Source organism: Gracilinanus agilis, chromosome 3, assembly GCF_016433145.1.
Source record: "Gracilinanus agilis isolate LMUSP501 chromosome 3, AgileGrace, whole genome shotgun sequence".
In the NCBI taxonomy this organism is placed as follows: domain Eukaryota; kingdom Metazoa; phylum Chordata; class Mammalia; order Didelphimorphia; family Didelphidae; genus Gracilinanus; species Gracilinanus agilis.
The window spans coordinates 270,428,352-270,451,930 of NC_058132.1; positions in this window are offsets into that span (position 1 = coordinate 270,428,352).

Consider the following 23,579-nt stretch of genomic DNA (forward strand, 5'->3'; position numbering starts at 1 on the left):
CTGCAGTGGTGGACATCCTTTTTTTTCATGAGTCCCTTGGAGTTGTTCTGGATCCTTGCCTTGTTGCTAATAGTTTCATCATTCACAGCTGGTTATGGTTTTCTGACATTTTGTGATCCATGTTCTCCCTCTTTCCCACCCCTCCCTGCTTCCCAAGATGGCAGACATAATGATATAAGTTGTACATTTCCATGTTCATCATATTGGGAAATGAGGCACACATCACTTACACTACAGAAAAATTCATGGAGGAAACAAAAGCATGTTTCAATCTGCATTCAGTTTCTGTCAGTTCCTTCTATGGCAAAGAAAAGTCTTCTTTTCTCTTGAGTCCTTTGAGGTTGTCCTGGATTCTTGCATTGTGGATAATAGCAAAATGATTCAAAGTTGATCATCATACGTTATCACTGTTGCTGTGTACAATGTTTTCTTGGTTCTGCTCACTTCACTTTGTATCACTTCATATAAGTCTTTGCAGGTTCATATTCGACTTCTGATATATTATAATTACCTGACCATGGATGAATGATGGTTCCCTTGCATAATTGGATGATGGATCTAAAGCTGGAAGGGACCTTAAAGGCTGATGAATCCACTCCCCCTTCTTTTACAGATAAGGAAATTGGCATGCAAGGAGGTTCATTGAATTGTAAGTCTGCCACCGGCAGAAATAGGGGAAGCAAGAACAATAACTGGCTTGGAGGTGGGAGAGTTTTGCAGAACGATGTTCCAAGTAGAAAGATCAAATAGACAGCTAGAGCTCCCATTGAGTCATTATGGGATCGCATACACTGTGACAAGAGATGAATTTTTTTAGGCGGTAAAAAAGGGAAGAGGGCTTTGTTTCAGTCAAAATGCCACATTGGTGAGCCTTTATGAATTATACAACATTTATAAGTGCTTCACATTTTATCATTTCATCTCCTCACAGCAGCTTTTGCAAGGGAAGTGCTATTATGAGTATTCCCATTTTATGGATGAGGAAATCAAAGTTGAAAGTGCTTAAATGGTTTGTCCATAGACATAACTATATTTCTGAGGTGGTATTAGAACCTGGGTCTTCTTGATGCCAAGCCCAGAGATCTGTTTGCTACGTTGTGCTGACTCTCACTTGCTTTTAAATTGTGTGACTTCAGAGGCAGCGGAGTCCAGACCGAAGACCAAACTGACTGAAAACAGATGCTTGGGCCCAGTATAATGGTTTGTGGAGGTGGTGGATAAGGGGGCAAAGATGCTGGTGTTTCAAATGAAGAAAATGGACCACAGTGGTATATTAGTCTTTCCACCCCCCATTAGTCTGTTGTTCCTGCCTCTAATTTTGCACGTAGTAGCGATAGAGCATAGCAGAGCAAGAGGGATGAGAATGGATAGGCATCATGTAATGGCTTTTGGAGCTGATGCAGTCACAGATTTCTGATTCACTTGGAAGTTGATGAAACATGGACGGACTCACCTTCTTTTGGGTGGCAAGTGGTTCTGATGCTTGATATCAGCATCTTTCGGAACTGTGAAATAATTTAGTCAGAGAAGTACAATTATAGAGAGGAATTTAGCTGCATTGAAAGGAAACACATTTTCTCTTTAGCAAGAATACTTATGCAGTTTCTACTATGCCCTTTACCTGCCAAACTATATTTGATCTAAGTTTTTTTTTTATCCTTAGGGTCTATAATAAGCTTTAAAACAATATATGAAATAGAGCCTAGGGACCCCAAAACACTGAAGCCAGCATTCATAAAGCATTTATAAGGAAAAACTGATGCCTCTCTTGGGTCCATCTCTGTTAACTTGCTGGTTGCTATATATGTCTGAGAGGCATATTAATATGCCTATTAGTAATAGAAATCTGTTTCATTTTTAGGTCAAACAGCCAAAAGAATATTTCCTTCTTTCCTTCCTTCCTTCCTTCCTTTTCTTTTTTTTCTGATCGTTCTACCTGGACAGTAACTAAGGGAACATTTACAACTCTGAATGATATAATGCAATTAAGACTCTCTATAACATTCTAATTTGCATATCTCATTATATAGAGTGACACCATTAGAAGACATGTGTTGAAGCTTTCAAAATTATTATAATATGTGAAGGTATTAAGGACATGAATATGCTTTGCTGAACCACTACTGAGAGGAATTCTCATGTGCATTTAGGCTCTAAGGTGCTCCCGAGAGAGGTGATTCCTGAGAACTAATGTCAATTAAACACTTGCTTTGCTGTCCTTTTCTGTGAATACGACCAGTGAGGTAACATTTTATTCCCAAATCTACCACTAATACCATGTCAACAAAGTTTTAGGAGACAGTAATCATTCAATAGTGCCAAATCAAGAGATGACACAACATTCTGAGAAAATGGAATTGTGTATTTCTTCAATAGGAATAAGAAAAGCTATATATGTATACATTTGTGTGTAAGTATATATTAACATGATACATACATGTCAATAAATATATACATGTAAACATGCATGAAAGAGTAGGAATAAAATTTTTTAACTCCTATCAGTACAGGGATTTGTTCAAAGAAAATAATAAGTAATTCACAAAGATGGAAAAAAAAGGAAAGACTAAAGAAACAAAATCTCTAAAAATGTCAAAATGAACAAATAAGAAGAAATATATTCTGGAGGAAAAAAGCCACACAATTTCGGAAAACGACAGCTAGAGATGACAAGAAAATGCCTGGAAAATAATTAAACGTGTTCAGAAGAACTCAAACCAATATAGTAAAAGAAATAAGAGGTAAGAAATGAATGACACATCCTTTGGCCTGGGATAACCCAGCCATTGAATTTCTTGTCATCTTATCATATGACAGAGGTTTTGTTAGCCACAGAGCTACACAAGATTATGGTCTTACAGAATTACCAATAGTTTGTAAGTTATTTTAGCTACCAACATATGGATAATTTTTGTGTTTGCAAATAAACTTTCTTGTAGAGCATCTTCAATCATCAGCCATGTAGTAAGATCTAAAAATGACTACCTTCTTAGGTTAAGCATGAGAGGCCTGTCATGAGGCTGTTGTGAGGACATAAAGTTATCTTTTATTGTGGGTAGTAATGTCTCCTACCATTTTTAAGTTCTTTTTGAATTGGCTCACATGACCCTTCATTATGTTCAGTGCTGGATTTCTTTTTTTTTTGAAAAATTTTATTTAATTAATTTAGAATATTTTCCCATTGTTACATGATTCATGTTCTTTTCCTCCCACCCCCCACCCCCAACAGCCAATGAGCAATTCCCTTGGGCTTTATATGTGTCATTGATCAAGACCTATTTCCATATTATTAATATTTGCAATAGAGTGATCATTTAGAGTCTACATTCCCAATCATATTTCTATTGAATCATGTGATCAAGCAGTTGTTTTTCATCTGTGTTTCTGCTCCCACAGTTCTTTCTCTGGTTGTGGATCATGTTCTTTCTCATAAGTCCCTCAGAATTGTCTTGGATCATTGCATTGCTGCTAGTAGAGAAGTGCTGGATTCCTTCTTTTGAGGGTCTGTGTGCCTTATTTCAGGGGCTTTATTCCTGGATTGTTTCTCCTTCAAGAGTAGTCTTTAATCCTCAAAAGGCTGTTGTGGTGATTCCTATGCAAGGGATTTAGATCCATATGTGATTACATTGACATTATTTGTGGGAATGTATTTGTTGCACGCCTAGCCTAGGTATTGATAATAATTTGGGTTTCCTGTTGCATTTTAAAGATAACTTTTAATATACTATATACAGATGGAACTCAAATAAAGAACTGAAAGTGACATTGTAGTTTAGTGGTTAACTGAGTTCTTGAAGGCAATGCCATCAGGCCTTGCTTAGTAGGTCCTATCAATCAGGAAAGGTTTTGAATATGTGCTTAACAAAGGACTGTAGTCCAAGGACCAGCCTAAGAGAGTCAATTCAAGTCATGGTGAGATGAAGGAAATACAATGTAATAGAGAACTACTGGAGCTTATTAAATTGTTGGGGGCATCCTGGTCAGCCTACTCTTTAGGATGATTACTTTGGCCACTGCAGAGAGGATATATTGGGGTGGGAAGGACTTGCCTTAATGTAATGGCTGTGTATGTGGAGAGAAGAGGATATGTGTTAAAGATGTAGCAGGGAAACAAATAAGGGATTTGGGAATGAATTAGATAGAAGAAGGTACAGTGGATAGAGCACTAGACCTAGAGTCAGGAAGACTTGGGTTTGAATTGGGCCTCATATAGTCTTTTTTTTTTTTAACTTTATCTTCTGTCTTAGAATTAATACTAAGTATTGGCTCCAAGACAGAAGAGAGGTCAAGGCAAGGCAATGGGATGAAGTGGCTTGCCTAGGGTCACACAGCTGAGGTCAGATTTGAACCCAGGATCTCCCATCTCTAGATCTGGCTCTCTATCCACTGAGTCACTGCTTTCATGGTAGTAGGCAGATTGTCTAGCTTCTTAGCTTCAATTCCCTATTTTATAAAATGGGGCTGTCGTTGTGAGGATTGAAAGAGATGCTCTGCATGAAGCACTTTGTAGAACTTAAAGCACTATACAACTGCTAGCTATTATTATAATAAATTATTATTATTAAGATCCATAAAAGAAGGGATCATTCCTTATATATTACATACAGACACATATGCTCAGTGTCTATATACATAATATATATATACATACATATAGACATGTGTTTGCAGGTCGATGCATGTTTTTTACATTTTCTAATATTTATTTTTTACCTAAAAACATGTCTATGTATATTTTGTGTGTGTGTGTGTGTGTGTGTGTGTGTCTTAGTTCTAGAGATGGTTCTCTATTAAATAGTAATTCCTCAGCTCTGGTATAGTGTCTGCAGCTCTAGGGAGGTTTCCACTTGTCATTATATCTGAGTTTTTCCTATTAAAAATAATAATAGGGGGCAGGTGGGTGGCTCAGTGGACTGAGAGCCAGACCTATAGATGAGAGGTCCTGGGTTCAAATATGGCCTCAGACACTTCCTAGCTGTGTGACCTTAGGCTAGTCACTTACCCCTTCCCCCCCCCCCCCCCAATTGCCTAGCCCTTATAGCTCTTCTGCCTTGGAACCAATACATAATATTGATTCCAAGACATAAGGTAAGGGTTTAAAAACAAAACAAAACAAAATGAAAAATAAAGTTCAATAGTGACTTTAAAGGTGAGTCCCACCTAGAGCTATTTGTATTTTAAAAGAAGGGACCTTGCCTAATCCAAAGAAATGAAATTTAAACAATAATGGTAGCAATAATAATAACATTTACATATTGCTTTAAAATTTGTAAAACGACTTTACAAATATTTCATTTAATCCTCATAGGTGCTTTTATCCTCATTTTGCAGATAAGGAAACCAAGGCAGAAATTCTTTGAGTAACTTGCCCAGCGTTACACAACTAGTAAATGTCAGAGGTCATATTTATAGTTGGGTTTTCTTGTGTATTATCTCTTATGCCTCCTAGCTGGCAAAATTTTAGATCTAGTGGCATTTAAGGATGGGGGAGATATGGAGGGAACTTTCTTTCATCATATTACATAGGCAACTGTCTCTTCTGCCTATATTTAAGGCACTTGACCCTGTTATGAGTGTACCTGAGTTTTTTGAGGTTACAATAGCTGCTAAAATCCTTTAGGTCAAAGTTTGGGTGGGATTCTCTTATTTCTGCTTAAAGGGAAGGGAAATATTCTCATTTTAAAGCTCCTTTTCAGGGATTTGGCCTGTGCCCCTAAGCAGCCTTCAGTTTTTCCCCAGTCGTAAATACTGCAAGCTTTCCTGCCAACTTCCTCAATGACATCTGACCTATTCATTGACAGATGACAGCTGTCAGTCTCACAGGGCTGGCCAGTCATTCAGAAGTCATACACAAAGGCAGGGACCAGGCAGACTCCTTAGTGGCAGTCTGGCTAACTTCATTACACACCAGTCAACCATTATAACTGTAAGCGTCCCCTTTCTGTGGTCAGAACCAATTCTTCAGACTATTTCAATGATACATCTTGCTGGTCCAGATGCAAAGAAGTTAAAATTTACCTCCTTCCAACTGTTCAGACCAATTCCTCTCTCAAATGGAGTCTTATCCTTGAGCAAAGATAAATTTAAGAATCCTTCAAAAAGAGAACTAGCCACAAAATTTTTCATTAAAAAGGGATGCACTTAAATAGCTTTTAAAAAGAGGAAAATTTTCTCTCAGTAAAAGGAAGGGGTTGGACTAGATGGATTCCAAGGTCCTTCCTAACTCTAACTCTCAGCTTCTGTATCCCCATCATTTCCAAAAGCGAAATTGAACAAATAAGCCTCATGTACCCAAAATATGCCTATGTATCATTAATATTTGATCACTGAATTATTGCAGAGAAAATCTCCAATTTTCACATGCAAAAACCTCTTCAGGATATATGCTCAATCTTTTCTTCTTTTCAGTAGAAGGCAGTAATTCACTCCCAGAAAGAGCTTTGCCAGTTGATAACCAACTTTCCTAATTATACGGAAAGTCATTCTTTGAAGTCAGACCACTTTTATGCATCAATTAACCTGATTCCCCCATGCAAATATTTAACAAACATTCAGGAAACAAATATTCAGACATTGATTGAATTAAACAAATATTCAGACATTGATTGAATTTAACTGAACCCATAATCCAGATTCCACATCATGTTTATTCTGTCCCCATCTGGAGTGGATGGGAGGGCGTTGGCCTGACTTTTCTTACACTCCAGGGGTTTTTAGCATCATTTTATGTAATTGATTTCTGTACAGACTGACAATTGAATGGAGATAGAGCATAACTACTTAATGCTTAGTCAGAGAAATGGGCCACAACCTTGGAGCACTAGGCCTGATCTTTCTTGACTTGAACTCTATTTTATTCTGCTATGTTTAACCCTCAGAAAATGATGGACAGACCATGATAAATGCAAATGAGACTACAAGTTGTGGTGTAGTACATTACATGTATTTACATACATAATGAGAATAAATATCCAAATGCTTCTAGAGTATTACAAAATTGTATGAAAATGTTAATTTCCAGAACTACAAAATTATAAATTTGAGCTAATGGTGAGTTTGAGAAGGTATACCAAGTCTATGACAAGGAGGAGGTGTTGAAAGAAACACAATTTCCAGGTAACATTAAATTTATCACAATTGTCTTTTATTATATTCTTGAAATATTTTAAATCGTTGTACTAACTTTTTTGAGGGTAAAAGGCAATAAACAAATATCTATTGCATGTTTGCCTTTTTTCATAGCTTTATTCTTCTTCTGGAGAAGCAACATGGGGCTGGGAATAGAATGCTGATGAAGATAGAGTCAGGGAGATGGGTTCAAATGTGCCTCTCTCCATCTGATATTTACTAGCTGCATGACTATGGATGGGCAGACCAGGATGTACCCTAAGAATATAAGTTCTCACATCAATGAAATCCCAGGTCTATTGAAATGAGAATGTACTAAAATAAAGTTTAAAGGAAAAAATCTCCTCTATTTTTGTTACCATATTGGACTACAGAGAATTAAAAAATTAATGAGAAAAGTATAACTTTTTTTGCCAACCCAAAATAACATTTACTCATTAAAAATACTTTAAAATGGATTTGCAGCTATTTGGTTCACTTGCCAATATTTAAGGACAACCAATCAATTTAAGTCAAGTCAACAAGCATTTGTAAAGTGCCTATTATGTACCAGTCACTGTGCTTAGAGATAGAAATATAAAGAAAAGCAAAAATATAGTTCCTGCACTTAAGGAGCTCATAGTTCCGAACATGGAAACAACTATAGGGAAGTAAGACCTAATAAATCAATAAACATCTATTAAGCACCTACTCTAAGTCAGACATTGTGCTAAACCTTGGGGCTATGAATAAAACCAAAACAAAATAACCAGACCCTGAACTTAAGGAGCTTACTATCCAATGAGGGAGAGAGGGTTAAGACAACATACAAAAGGAAACTGGAATGAGTGGGGGAATATGAGAAGGTACCTGACTAGGAGTATGGTGAAGAAATCAGACAGATAAGTCCCAAAGAAAAGAAGTGATATAGAGAATAAATTAAAGAAACTTTTATGAGGTGGGATTTTAGCTAGAGCAAGAAGGAAGTCAAGAAAACAAAGAGATAGAGATAAGGAGGGGGAGAATTTCAGGCAGAGGGGAGAGCAGCGAAATTATATGTGGTAAAAAGATGGGATATCCTGAATGAGGGAAAACCAGTGATACCACATCACTGGATCTGAGAATATGTGTAGAGGAGTAAAGTACAAAGAAATTGGAAAAGAAGGAAGGGGACAGACTATGAAAAGTTTTAAAAGCCAGACAGAGAATGTTATATTTGATTCTGAAGTAATAGGAAGCTATGGAGGTTTATTGAAAGGGGTGGGGTAACATGGCCAGATAAATGCTTTAGGATGATCAATTTGACAGCTGAATGGAGGATAGACTGGAATGGTGAGAGTCTTGAGACAATGAGATGAACCAGCAGGCTAGATGAAAGCCTATACCAGGGGAGTGGTATTATTGGAAAGAAGGGGGCATTTAAAGGAGATATTACAAAGATAAAGTCAAGACTTTGCAACTAATTGAGTATAGAAAATGTAACTAGTTAAGGACTAGTTTTTTCCCCCTGGTTTTTACACTTTTTATTTTCTTTTAGAGTTTGAAGAACCAAGGGTCATTGATTTGTGGGACATGGCTAAAACAGCAAACTTTACTCAAATGATTGGTGAATTGAATTAGGAGCTAAACTATGTTATGGTATTGTCATTTAAAGATTGAAGTATGTTCAATTTCTGTGATAAATGAAAACCTTAGTATATTGGCTATAATCTCAGAACAGCAAATCAACCAGTTACAAATGAAAAATTCCGTTAGCCAACCAGTTGTTTAATTTAGAATCATTCTGGCTGTTTTTAAAAAAAAAAACTGAATTGATCAGTCATTTGCCTGTATCCATTCATGAGGTGATAGAATCTTTTTGACTATAGGTTTTAGGTTAAAGAAATTGGAAAAGAAGGAAGGGGACAGTCTTTAGTCCAAGCATTCTGTTTACATTATGTTGTTTGTTGTTCAGTGATTTCAGTCATGTCTAACTCTTCATGACCCTTGTTATGTTGATCTTAACAGAGATATTTGGGAAGCTGAAGAGATGGCCTGAAACTAGAAACCTGCAGGACACACTCCTCCCCTGCACTACAGGCTTGAGTGAGAAGGGAGGGGCTCAATCTAGCTCAGAGCTTCTTTCTCCCCCCTCCCAACAAGCAGTTAGAAATCAGCTGGAAATGGAGGCAGGACTGGTGTCTTCTGGCAAGGCTCAGCAAGGCAAATCTCTAATGATATTCACTTTCTCAAGTTATATTCCCCACAGGTTTGACTAAGGGATAATAGGAGAAGCTTGATGTCTTACAGTTATCAGGGACAGAACGAGGATCTGACTTCTTGGGCTGGCAACTGAAAGGAACCAAGCTTTAAGGAGGCTGTGAGATTGCCTCCAAAATAGCCTGGCACAGCTACTAAAAGATGAAGTTTTACTGATAAAAGAGGAAGGGAAGGCAGGGAGGTTTTTCAAGGATTAGGATAAGATCTGGGAAGCCCCGAACTGTTAGGTAAAAACAGTCCCTACCCCCCTCAGGAGGGAGTGGCAGACTTTATATCTAGCTTGCCCTCAAAGCCTATAATTATCACTTCTAATATCTAAATAACTAAATAACAATTGTGCTGTTGCTGGAAAGGTCCAGTTCAGCTAAACAGGCAAACTGCAAAGAAGAACCAAAATGGCTTTTTCCCCAAAATGGCCTCCAAAGCAATCCCAAAACCAGAAACAGCAAGCAGGGAGTTCTGCTCACCTCAACTCCAGGAACCATCTGTCTAACTGCTTTCAAACTGTCCCCTCACCCAGAGTTCTCCAGGGTGGGGTCCCCTGGAATTCTGGGTGAGGCTTGACTCTGAATCTTGCAGGAATTCCACCCTGCCATTTTCCATCTTACACCCTATTTAGAGTCTTCTTGGCAGATACTGGAGTGGCATGTTACTTTCTTTTAAAGATCATTTTACAGATGAGGAAACAGAGGCAGACTTCAGTGACTTGTACAGATTTGAACTCATTAAAGATGAGTCTTTTGGATTCCAAATCCAGTGCTTTATCCACTGCTTCTTCTGTTACATTATGATACTAGTGGTCTGAAATTCAGGAATAGCAGCTTCAGGTTTATTGTGTCTGATTGGTTTGATGTGATTGTTGCACAACAATAATCAGGATAATCGGGAGTTACTGTCTTCATAAATGTTCAATATGTTGATTGGAGTGGACATCTAAGACCAGTAGATAGAACTATAATGCATTTTAAATAGGTGTGTTTAATCTGCAAAAATCTGCTTTCTCTCTCTTCTAAACTTCCTCCATTTAAAAAATAAACAAATCTCTCTTACAATCATGTGTAGTAAAACAAAAGTCAGCACTAGGCATGCCACTCCTCCCTGTCCTCCTACCTTCCACAATACACCTCTTTCTGCCCTCTGAGCCCTTTACCTATCAGGAGGTGGGTAGCATCTTTCATCATCAGTCCTCTGGAATAGTAGTTGGTCAGTTACACTGATCAGAGGTTCTAAATCTTTTGTAGTTTGGCTTTAGAATATTGTTGTCCCTGTATACATTTTTCTTCAGGTTTTGCTCACTTCAATCCATCAATTCATGCCAAGTCTTCTCAGATTTCTTTGAAATCATTTCCTTTGTCATTTCTTATAGCATATTAGTATTCCATTTTATTTATATATCATAAATTGCTCAGCTATTCCTCTATTGATAGGCACCCCATAGGTATGCCCAGTTGTTAATATATAGCATCTGGAGGGGAACAAAACAGCAGCTTAGAGAAGAATAATTTTTATCCCACTATTTGAGCTGTGCATAGAATTGTAGCATATTGTCTGGTGAATAAAAAAAGAAATCCTTAAATCTTTTATTCCCAACAATGCTTAACTTAGTGAATCGAAGTAGCCCTCAGAGGAATAAATTCACTCTTTGACAATCTTAACAGTAGCCTGAACAAATGATCTGGAAATAGAATTTTCATGCAATATGACAAAGTTAGGGTGAGTAAAATTTTTTTCAAGATGGTATTTTATTTTTGAAATTAATAACCCCCAATGAGACTGTAGAAATATACATGAACAGTTACACAACAAAATATAGTGAAGCAGTCTTCTTTTAACCTCAAATGTGCAGATTCATTTGCTCAAGGTAGCATTCAGCTCAAGTAGCACTCATCTTGCTAGGGGAGCAGGCCTGCTTAAGCAAGATATTAATTCATAGCCAGAGATATACCAGAGATTGTTGAATAGAGAACATAATGAAAACCCTAAAATTACTTCCCACTTTTGCCATTTTAGCTTCATCATTATAAGAGAAGTGTGGAGTTCTAATTCTTTCTAGCAAATTTAATAATAATTAGGTAATTGAATCTCCATCACATAGCATTTTTTTCTTTTTTTAGTATCAGTTATTTAAAGCTTCTCCAGGGCAAGGGGGCCACATATGTGGAACTTTTGTGTTTTAGAGGAATGAGTCTAAGCATAAATAAGCTGCTTATGCTAAAAGTATTTTCATCAGCTTCAGGAGAGAATAGTCAAAATAATGGTTTTACCATCCTTCTATATGAGAAATTAAACAAGTCTTTTAATGAACTGAAGCTTCTTTCTGAAACAAAGACCCATCTAATAGCAATATTTTTCTGGTAAGCTTGACTGGGAATACTGCAGAGCAAAGCTCAATGGAGAGGTGCATTGTGGGCATGAGCAGCCTATAGTGCCATGTACATGAACAATCATGCATTGTGAAGGATGTTATTAGAGAACTATTTGGTTGAAAAAAAAAAACAAACAAACAGATGGACCAGTCATGTAAATAAAGTGACAGACAATCCTTGGTAGCCTGATTATTCCTATTGATATATCACTACTCAGGAGAATATGAAGAGAGGTCCTAGGATGTTGAGTGAATTCCACATGGTAAATTTATGGTGGCACATAGCTTAGAGTGGCTTTGAATAGACATACATGGATGAGCTTATAATTCCCTTCCTTATTAGTCCTCTTGAAATATTCATAGTTAATTATTGCATTGATCTGAGTTCAAGTTGTTTGCTAGATGGAATATACACATTTATTACAATATTTTGGACTGTTTCAGAATCATCTCTTTAAAATATGTTACTTTTTAAATTAAAAAATGTCTGTTATTTATTTATTTTGCAAAATGTAGTCACATTATATCTACAGCTTTTGACTTCACTGAAATGAAGATATAGTGAATTTTTTCTTCTAGTTGAGAGGAATTTGATAGAGGTATCTTTTGCCTTTCTAAATTTCTAATTATTTTTGTGTATATGGAGTAAGAAAGATAACATGCCAAAGAAAGTTCTATTAGCAGAGAAGTCCTATTCAGGGAAACAATCTCCCAGCTCTAATACAGAGCTTTCTAATTGAGAGAATTCTTTTAATCCCGAATCTTTAAGAAAGAAAAACACTCTCCAGGGAGGATAACTACTATTAGGTAGACCTTGAAAGCATTATTGCTGCAAAGCTACTTGAAAAATTACAAATAAGGTGCAAATTGTCATGGTTATTTGCTAAGAGATAGAAGGGAACTCATAGACTAGGTAGTCCGATCCCTTCATTTTACCAATGAGGAAACTCAATCTTACAGAGGTTAAATGACTTGACTAAGATCACTCTCATAGTTAATAAGAGAGGTGGGATTTGAATCCATGTCCTCTGTCTCCATATTTATTGTATTACCTTGGTTGCTCCATGGATTAAGCTTCGTATTACCTCTCCAATTTCAATTTTGCCTATTTCATTTCATTTAGAGAGAAATCTCTATGGCAACTTGCTTTCTAAAAAATATTTTTTTCAATTAATGACAGCCCATTTCATCTCTCTCTCTCAATCTCTCTCTCCCTCTCTCCTTTTCCACCCCAAACATTAAAAAAAGAAAAAAAACAAAATCTTTGTAACTACTTTGCACAGTCAAGCAAAACAAATCATTCTACTCACCATGACCAAAAAATATGTTGCAATGTACTTTCTAAGACCATGACCTCTTTAACAGAAGATGGGTAGTATTCCTTATTATCAGTCCTCTGAAATAATCATTTATTATTCCATTGATTAGAGTTCAAGTTGTTTGTTTTTATAGGTTGTTGTGATTATATAGATTTTCCTCCAGATTCTATTCACTTCACTTAGCATCAGTTTATGCAAGTTTTCCTAGGTTTCACTGAAATCTTCCTTTTTGTAATTCTTATGGCACAGTAGTATTTTTAGGCACACTAGAGTTTATAGTGTTAATTAATCTATTGCATCAATTAGTAATTAACTAGCATTGGTATGGCACAATAAGATTAATTTCCATCAAATTAAAACATCATAATTTATTCAGTCATTCCCCCAACTGATGGGTACCTTCGTTTTCAGTTCTTGCTCTGGCAAAGTCCTTAAGCATGTAAACAGGCCTCTTAGTTTGTTACCCTCATTCACTTACATGTAAACGAGTCTCATTTGGACTCTGCTTCTTTTTTATTCAGGATAAATGGGATCCCATTGATCATATGAGGCACAGAACAACAGGATTCTATTTTGTCCTGAGAAAGATAATGTGATTACGATGTAAAACCTGAAAGAACACATTGAAGTAGGAATATGGTCATGCGAGAGGCTAGATGGGTTTGAGTTTGGCTAAATGATACTGTCTCTTTAATATTTTAAGAAAAAAGATTGTGAATTAATTTTCCTTTTTTACCTTGGCTGGAATTAGGATAGAATTGGAATCCCGTGTGTTGCAGCATATCATCTCGTACTGATCCTTTCCCCACTTTTCTCTGTAGAAGGAGATGCACCCAGTAGGAGGGCTCTGAAAGCTGTCACATTTCCAGCCTTGGATAATGCCAAGTTATCAACATCTAAAGATTTCTCTCTTAGCCAAGAAATGTGATACTTATTAGTAGTTCGTATATAAAGTTTGTATGAGGAAAGGAAAAATGCAAAAGTCTATGTTCCTATGGTAATTCAGCTTTCCATTCTGACTAGCTTCCCAGGACTTTGTAAGAAGAAAGCTATGGCTGTGCAGTCCTTACTTGACTAGACAGCTGGTTAAGGCTGGTAGTCCTGAACAGATGCTTTGTTGGATTGGCTTTACATTTTTTTCCCTCTTACCTGTTAAATTAAACTTGCTTTAAAGAAAAAGAAACTCATGCTTATGTGTTACTTCTGTAGGATTTGCTATAACATCTTTTCTCCATTTTGTGTGCATTTCCTTGATGCCTTTAAGAAGTGGGTGGTGTTTTGAAGGTTCATGTTGTGCCATTTTGAGATTTACATTTGGGAGACATAGATTCTAGTCCTGCTTTTGCTGTACAGCTCACTCAGTTTGTGTGTGAGTTTAGCCAGGTTACCTCACTTTTAAGGTTCCTCATCTTCAAAGTAAGTGGGTTGGACTAGATTGTCTCTAATGTTTCTTTCTGTTATATAGTCTATACTGTCAGTAAAGCACAAGGATGATCAATTTTAGAAGAGATCAGATACTTTAGGAAAACACTATAGCTGTTTAAGATGTCATCATTTGAAAGATAAAAATATGGTTAGAATTTGAGAAATTTAGTTGTTCAGAGTTTCTCTTCATCTTCTTTCTTGATGGAAGGTTCATCTTGGGCAACTGGAGAACATTTTATTATCAAGATTTTGCCCACTCATTGGCAGTATCACTTTGGCATTTTAAGTAGTGTTTCAATTTTCCTGTCTATAATATTAGGTTTCTATGTTAATAAAATAGTTGACAGTCTTGCAAATATGGTATCCAAATGATTATGATGAGCAATGGTAGTAGAAAAGAGTAATTTTTCATTGAGTTTATTACTTATGTACTGTGTACTTTGGGGAAGAAGTCTGCTGGACAATTGATAGAAAATCATAGGTTAACATTTTCTTACTATTTGCAAGAATGACTTATGGTCCCTGATGGTTGATGCCTGTCTTTTTTTTTTTTTGTCAGCTATTGTCCTTACTGAATGTGAAAGAGAAAAAATTCTTTCTAGGCTAGGAGTTCTTAACATTTTTTTTTTTTGTCACAGAACACCTTTGACAGACTGGTGAAGTCTATTGATTTTTCAGATTAATGTCTTTAAATGCATACAATAAAGTACACAGGATCAAAAATAAAATCGATTATGTTGAAATAATTTTCAAAATATTTTCCCAAACAAATCCACAGCTCCCTGGATTCCATTCATGGAACCAAAGTTAAGAACTTCTGCTTGTGACTCTGTCTGGAACTTCTCTAAGTATGCTTTTTTGTCTTTGATGAGCTCATTATCTTGCTTGGTTTTGGTCATCATCTCTAATCATATGCTTCTCACTTTTATATATTCATTCCTAGTGTTCCTTTTCAATTATATTAAAACATTTTTCATTCTGAACTCAAACACCAAAAATGATAATTACCACAAGCACAGCAAGAAACAAAATGAGGATTCTCTAGGAAACATGAATTTCCACTTCCTCTTGCTTATTTTTTAGAAGTATATTAGCTTCTACATGCTACTTTCAAAACTCTTCCATTTTCTATGCTTCATTATTTACTTCCTTAAATGCTCCCCATTTAAAAACATTTCAATGTCCCTCTTTTTCATCATTATTACTCTCCTTCCCCTTCCTTGACCCACCTGCCTCCATTTACCAAGAGAAAAAAAATCTCATAACAAATAAGTATAGTTAACCAAAATTAATCCACACAATGACCATAGTTATATCACTTTTCTTTGATGGTCCCTTGACCTGTGGGCAACATGTTTCATTATAGGTCTCTTTAAGATGTGGTTGATTGTACATTAATCAGAATTCTTGTCTTTCAGAATTTTTTTCTTTGCAATGTCTCTATCCTTTTATAAATCCTCTGAAACTATCTTTTATTATTTCTCATGGAGCAAAAATATTCATTATATTTACAAACAATAATTTGTTCAGCCATTCTCCAGTTGTCTAAGAAGCAATCTAAAGTACCCCTTTAGATTCTATTTCTTTTCTCAGCTATAGTCTTTCTTCTAAATTCTACTCCTTCATTGTAAACCGCCTGCTGGATGTCTTTTTCTGGATGTCTGTAGGCATTTCAAATATAATATGTCCAAAACAGAACTCATTATATTCTTCTTACTTCTAATACTGTTCTTCCTTGTTCAAATGAGCCCATTCCATCCTATCTCCTCCAATAGATTTTGTCATCTGTACTCTTTTACTCATTTTCCTCCTCTGTTCACTCATTTATTTCTACCTACAAATGTGATCTTGTCTCCCATTCTTAAAAAAACTCTCACTTAACCCTTCTGCCCCCAATATTGTCTTATATCGCATCAGTCCTTTGTTAAGCTAAACTTTTTGAAAAAGATTGCTATGATAAGTACCTCCACTTTCTTCTCACTCTCTTCTTAATCCCTTATATTCTGGCTTTTGACTTTATCATTTCACCAAAACTATCTCCAGTTACTGATGATCTCTCAGTTGCCAAATCCAATGGCCTTTTCTTAATTCTCATTCTCTTTGATCTCTCTGGAGCCTTTGACCATGCTGATAATTCTCTCGTCCTTGATACTTTCTTTTTTCTAAGTTTTCTGATACCATTCTCTTCTGCTTTTCCTCCTACCTATCTGACTACTCTTTCTCTGTCTCCTTTACTGGACCTTCTCTAGATCCTTCTCTTAAACCATAGGTGTCTCTCAGGGTTCTGTCTTAGACCATCTTCTCTTCTCCCTCTAGACTACTTCACTTGGTCATATTATCAGCTCCCATGGATTTAATGACCATCACTATGTTGATGCTTCTCAAATCTACCTTTCCTGCCCCAATCTCTCATCTTGAATTTCCAACTGCCTTTCAGACATCGCAAACCAGATGTCTCAAAGACATTTTAAACTCAGTACATCCAGAGAGAACTTATTATCTTTCCCCCTAAATACTCCCCTCTTCTTCCATGTTACTGCAGAGCACAATGCCATCCTTCCAGGCCCTTAGACTTACAAGCTAGAAGTCATTTTATTTTCCTCATTCTCTCTTATCCACTGTGTCCAATCAGTTGCCAAGATCTATGGATTTCACCTTTCCAAAACCTCTTTTCCCTTTGATATTGTTACCACTCTAGTGCAAGTCCTTATTACTTTACTCCTGGGCTATTCAATAACCTGCTAGTAAGTCTGGCTGCCCCGAGTCTCTCCCCCCTCCAACCTACCCCCCCATTCAGTCATTAAAGTGATTTCTCTCTAATTATTGAACTCTTTTCCTTCTCAAATTCTTATGTATTTGTAGCAGAGGTTGTGCCTGTGTGCTGGAGTCCTCTAGAAACTTCCAGAAACTCTAGGAATGTAAGTTACCCAATTTGGATGGACCTTGTACTTAGAGATAGATAATAAAGCAGTCCCCATATGGGGTACAGAGCAGGAAGACTCAGTGGATCTTTGAAAAGGGAGTGACTCTCTTGTTACTTCTCTTCCAGTACACAAATCATGTCAAGATTATTTGAACCTTTCTCTGAAGCATTAAGGGAGGGAGCTGGTATTCTTCTTTGACAAACTATCTTCATGGCAGTCCTAAGCTCATGTTCTTCCTTGGCAAGCCTGAGACTGTATCTCAAAGCCCTAGCTCCCCTTTTGGTTTTGTGTTTCTTTGAATTATTTTAGGTGACCAAACCTTGCTCTTAGGATTGATGTGTCCAAACATGGAGACAGTCTTGTGACGTTGGGACATCATGTTCACTTCCACTATAAAGTTTTTGGAAGAGACAGCCTCCATTAAGAAGCTGCCCAATGTGCCAAAAGAAGCCTATCTTTCTAGAGACTACAGAGCAGAGGTGAAATATAACTATGTCTATTCAGTATTTCATGTTGTGATATTTATACTATACTATACTCCTATGTTTATAACAACTTCCTGGGGCATATAAAAACTGTTAGGTTATTGTGTCCATTCAGATGTGTGCTTGTGAGTTTTTTTTTGTTTAATATTTATTTCTTTTGTAATGAGGAAATAAATAGCTGTCCTATACTTGATCTTGAGTATACACTGTGTACGTTTCTGCTCCTACCTTTTGGGGAGATCCTAGATATGACCCCATTCATAAACTTTAAGGATTTTCTAAGGAGGTTGTGTGTATAAGGGTATAAATTGCTGAACAATATTGGGAAACAAAGAGACTGATCCCTCTTTTAGGTGGTCAGGATTCTCCTGAACTGAACCCAGTCTATGAATGCATGACCAAGACTGAGAGAGATCCCTTAATATGAAGATGAGATTAGACTTGTTTACTTCCCTGATGTTGACACCTTAATCTTCCTCTTCTAACTTTTCTATAGCGACAAGAGATTTTTCAAGTGTTATATGCAGGACATGGCAATGGGGTCCATTTCTTTTCTGATATATTGCTATTCTGCTGATATAACATGAAAATCCTAAAACAAGGAACATTTTGGATAAATCTTCCTCTACAATAGCACTTTGAAAACTTGCTAAATGTACTTTTACATTGAATAAAGTTTTGAAGTTTTTAATAATGGCATTATACAATATAGATCACACAAAGAAGTGGATACAATACCATATTATATATACATTGTGAAAGATCTTTCCATGACAAATTCTATTGTGAATATATGCTATTTGTGATTTATAAAGCTCGTGAGGTACAAGTGTTTAATGAAACAAATGCCATGGACACATTAAAAGATTTCTTTCTAATTTATCTACTAGATATTTTTGAATGCCTTCAATTAGCAAAGCACTGTCCCAAGTGATATGTTGCCTATAAAGATGAACAACACATAGTTTTTGTCCTCACAGGACTCTACTTGTAACCAAGTGGGAGATGGCAAGGAATTTAGACAAATACCTAGAATATGAGGCAGAAAGTGAAAAATGCTGACAAAAGCAGTGGACTGAGAGTCAGGAGACCTTGGTTCTGTCCCTTTGTGGCCCAAGGAAAGTTGTAGGGTCTCATCTGTAAAGTGGGCAGCTTGACTTTCTATACTCCTTTTAAGCTTCAAAATTCAATGATTAAAAGGTTTAACAAAAATTTGATAGAGGTTCAGAGGAGGAAGAGACCAAGTCTGGTTGGAAAAAAAATTAGGTAAGGCTTCAATTCTGTCTAATTCAGTGTCCATCAATTTAATTAGACAAACATGCATCAAATGCCTGTTCTGAACAAGTCATTGGGCTGGGATATAAAGGCAAGATAAAAAAAAAATCTTGTCTTCAAGGAGTTGACATTCTACTGGAAAGGGAAACAATATGAATATACCCAGGAATAATCAGGTCAAGATAAATTGAGATGGAAAGCACCAACCATCTGGGAAACCAGTAAAGACTTTGAAAAATCTTTATTCTTTTATTTTAAAAATATTTTTCCATGGTTACATGATTCACTTTTTCTTCCTCCCCTCTTCCCTCCCCCCTGCTGGGGCTGACAAGCAATTCCTCAGTAAAGACTTTGTGAAAGGAGATGACATCATAATTTGACTTTGGAGGAAAACGAAGATTTTGAGAAGCAGAGATAAAGAAGGAATGTTTTTCACACAGGAGAAAGCTTGTGTTACTGGGTAGAGTTGGGAGATAGAATGTTGACTTTGGGGTAAAACTAGAAGTCCAGTTTGACTGGAATGTTGTACTTATAAGTAATATGATATGAAGCTAGAAAGGTAGAGTAGATCCATATGATGGAGGGCTTTAAGTATTGAATACAGAATCATTAGGGAAGTGCTAAAGATTTTGGAGTTATGAAGTGGTCAGATCTGCATCTTTCAGAAATGATTTGGCAGCTAGTTTGAGGATCACTTAGAGAGGAGAGAAACTGGTAGTAAATAACACCAATTAGGAGACTATTATAGTAATTTAAGCAAAAGGTGATGAGGACCTAGATTTGTATGGAGTTGAAGGAACAGATAAAATTTGTGTGGGTGAGCAGACCATATTGAGAAGTTTGGATTAGATATGGGTATAAAAGAAAAGGAAAAGAACCAAGGATGATTCTGATGTTGCCAACCTGGGTGATGAGGAGGATGATTGCTAGGATTGCTTCTTTTCAGCTTGTCAACAACATCAATTTTGATGTTCTCACATCTCCTTGATTTTTTAAAAACTCTGTTTGGGGTATATGGTGATATGGAGAATGAAGATTAAGTTTAAGAGGGAAGGAAATGCTTTGGTTCTTATGGTAGATGGAAATCAACCTCAGCCAGCCATGAATCAAATCTGAGAGGACAGAGACAAAATGGGAATTTCATCCTATGCTGTCAAGACATTGGTTACTTAAAGCTTTCTTGTAAGGGCTAAGAAGACAAATGTTTGAGGAGATACTTAAAAAAAGTCCTTTAAGCCATTTAAAATACACCTTACTCTAAGAACTTATTTCTCCAAGATACAATACTCTGTGCTCTTCAAAATCTAACCTTCAGATATGATGGTCAACTAAAAGAATTTGCTTGTCAATGCTGAGTATAAAATTAAAATTTTAATTTCAAACTTTCAAAAATAAAAGTGAAATTGTGCTTCTCAAATTGAGATCTCTGTAGAAAGCAATGTAGGAATTTATTAAGTTTTCTAACCATGATCTAAGAGAAAATTATCGCCTTTATAAAAAAAGGGAAAAAAAAGTCTGCTAAAGAGTTTTCCATGTACTTTCCTTTTAAAGTTGGACCCTGATATTTACAAAACCTTCAATTAGATACTGAATCAGCTTAAGATGGATTTTGCCTTTTTCACAATGATAATAATATTTATTATAATATTAGATAACATTTATGTAGTGTTCACTATATGCCAGGAACTGTGCCAAGTGCTTTTTAGTTATCTCATTTAATCCTCTCAACAATCTGAGGACTCTTACTATCTCCATTTTACCTATGATGAAACTGAGGCAAACAGATTAAGTAACTTGCTCAAGGTCACATGGCTAGTAAGTGAAGCTGATTTGTAATCCAGATCTTCCTGACCCCAGGCTCAGCACTCTATCTACTGCATGATCTAGCTACTCTAAATATTGAATTATACCCTTGATAAGTTGGCAGCAAGGTGGTGTGGTGGATAGAGTGCTTGGCTTGGAGTTAGGAAGACATTTCCTGAGTTCAAATTTGACCTCAGACACTTCTCAGTTGTGTGACCCTGGGCAAGTCATTTAACTCTATTTGCCTCAGTTTCCTCATCTGTAAATGACCTGTAGAAGAAAACCCTAAATGAGGTCAGGAAGAGTCAGACAGACTGAAATGACTGAACAACAATAAAGTTTTACATTTGATTGGATTCATACATAGTAAAGAATCAGATGATCTTCCTCCCCTCTTCCATAGGAATATATGGTCAAAGTTTTATTATCTCTTCATATCAGAATTTCTGAGCAACTAGCCCTTAAGAAAGACACATTTCTTATCCACATTTCCTAAATGTCATGAATGTAAATGGATAAATTTGGGGAGGGGCAAGTTTAGTAGAGGAAAGAAATAAGTTTCCATTTTGGACATTTGGGTTTGAGATGTTGATAGGAAATATCCAACAGATATATGAGCATAAATGAGGGACTAGAATTCAGGGGAGAGATTAGAGCTGGATATATCCATCTATAGTCTATCTGTCTATCATCTGTCTATCTAGGAGTCATTGGCATGGAGGTTATACTTGAATTTATGGAAGTTGATAATCAGATTGCCAAAGGAGAGGTATAGGGAAAGAAGTAAAAAAAAAAAGAAGAGGGTACCACTTTCACTAAAAGTCAAGGAATGAATGAAGATGCAAGAAAAGAACTTGAAAAGGAGCAAAGTGGTAGAAGAAAAACCAGAAGAGAGCAATGTCAAGGAAGAAAAGAAAAGAATGTCTTTTCTGAAGAGATCATTATTTTATCTGATTCATGAAAGAAGAGGACAGGTTTTTTTTTTTTTTTGATAAGTAAAGATGATAAGGATGAAAGACAGAGGCATGGAGGCTATTTCCAGGTGAGGAAATAGCAGAGACACAGGAGAGAGTAAAATGAACCATACCAGAGCTTTATTTGACATATTTTTCATGACCAAGTTGGTGTAGGGGTGAATGAGACAGAGAGTAAGGTGGAATTAAGCTCTTGATTTGTTCTCTTTGGGGTTGGTCTTCCCCAGGATTTAACCTAGTATGCTTAAACTGGACACAAGAACCCTCTTGTGGGAGAGGAAACCCTCTTCTCCTTGGTCTGCAGGTGACATATACATATACATATACATACACATTAGACCTGAAGTAAGTTCTGTACACACACATATTATGTGAAAAATACAAATATCGCTTCCACATCTCTGGGGCAGAGATATGGTGCTTCCACAATTTGTAAAATCTGCATGAAATTCGTCATGCCAGAAAAGTGAATTTTTTCTTTTTTTATGGGATGTTTACAGTATCTTTTTGTAAATTTTGGGTTAAGTATTTGGTCATAGGCTATATGTAGGACAACATTAAGATATCTCTGCATTGTTAGCCTTTGTGGGTCCTCTGTTGGTATTCATGTTCTCTTTTTTTTTAAACATTTATTAATATTCATTTTTAACATGGTTACATGATTCATGCTCCTCCTTTCCCCTTCACCCCCCGCACTCCCCCCACCCATGGCCGATGCACATTTCCACTAGTTTTGTCATGTGTCCTTGATCAAGACCAATTTCCAAATTGTTGGTAGTTGCATTGGTGTGGTAGTTTCGAGTCCACATCCCCAATCATGTCCACCCCAACCCATGCGTTCAAGCAGTTGTTTTTCTTATATGTTTCCTCTCCTGCAGTCCTTCCTCTGAATGTGGGTAGCGTCTTTACCATAAATCCCTCAGAATTGCCCTGGGTCATTGTATTGCTGCTGGTTCAGAGGTCCATTACATTCAATTTTACCACAGTATATCAGTCTCTGTGTACAGTGTTCTTCTGGCTCTGCTCCTTTCGCTCTGCATCTGTTCCCGGAGGTCTCTCCAGTTCGCCTGGAACTTCTCCAATTTATTATTCCTTTTAGCACAATAGTATTCCATCACCAGCATATACCACAGTTTGTTCAGCCATTCCCCAATTGAAGGACATTCCCTCCTTTTCCAATTTGTTGCCACCACAAAAAGCACAGCTATAAATATTTTCGTACAAGTCTGTTTATCTATGATCTCTTTGGGGTACAAACCCAGCAATGGTATGGCTGGGTCAAAGGGCAGGCATTCTTTTATAGCCCTTTGAGTATGATTCCAAATTGCCAGCCAGAATGGCTGGATCAGTTCACAGCTCCACCAGCAATGCATTAATGTCCCAGTTTTGCCACATCCCCTCCAGCATTCATTACTCTCCCCTTCTTTCATTTTAGCCAATCTGCTAGGTGTGAGGTGATACCTCAGAGTTGTTTTGATTTGCATTTCTCTAATTATTAGAGATTTGGAACACTTTCTCATGTGCTTATTGATACTTTTGATTTCTTTACCTGAAAATTGCCTATTCATGTCTCTTACCCATTTATCAATTGGGGAATGGCTTGATTTTTTATACAATTGCTTTAACTCCTTGTATATTTGAGT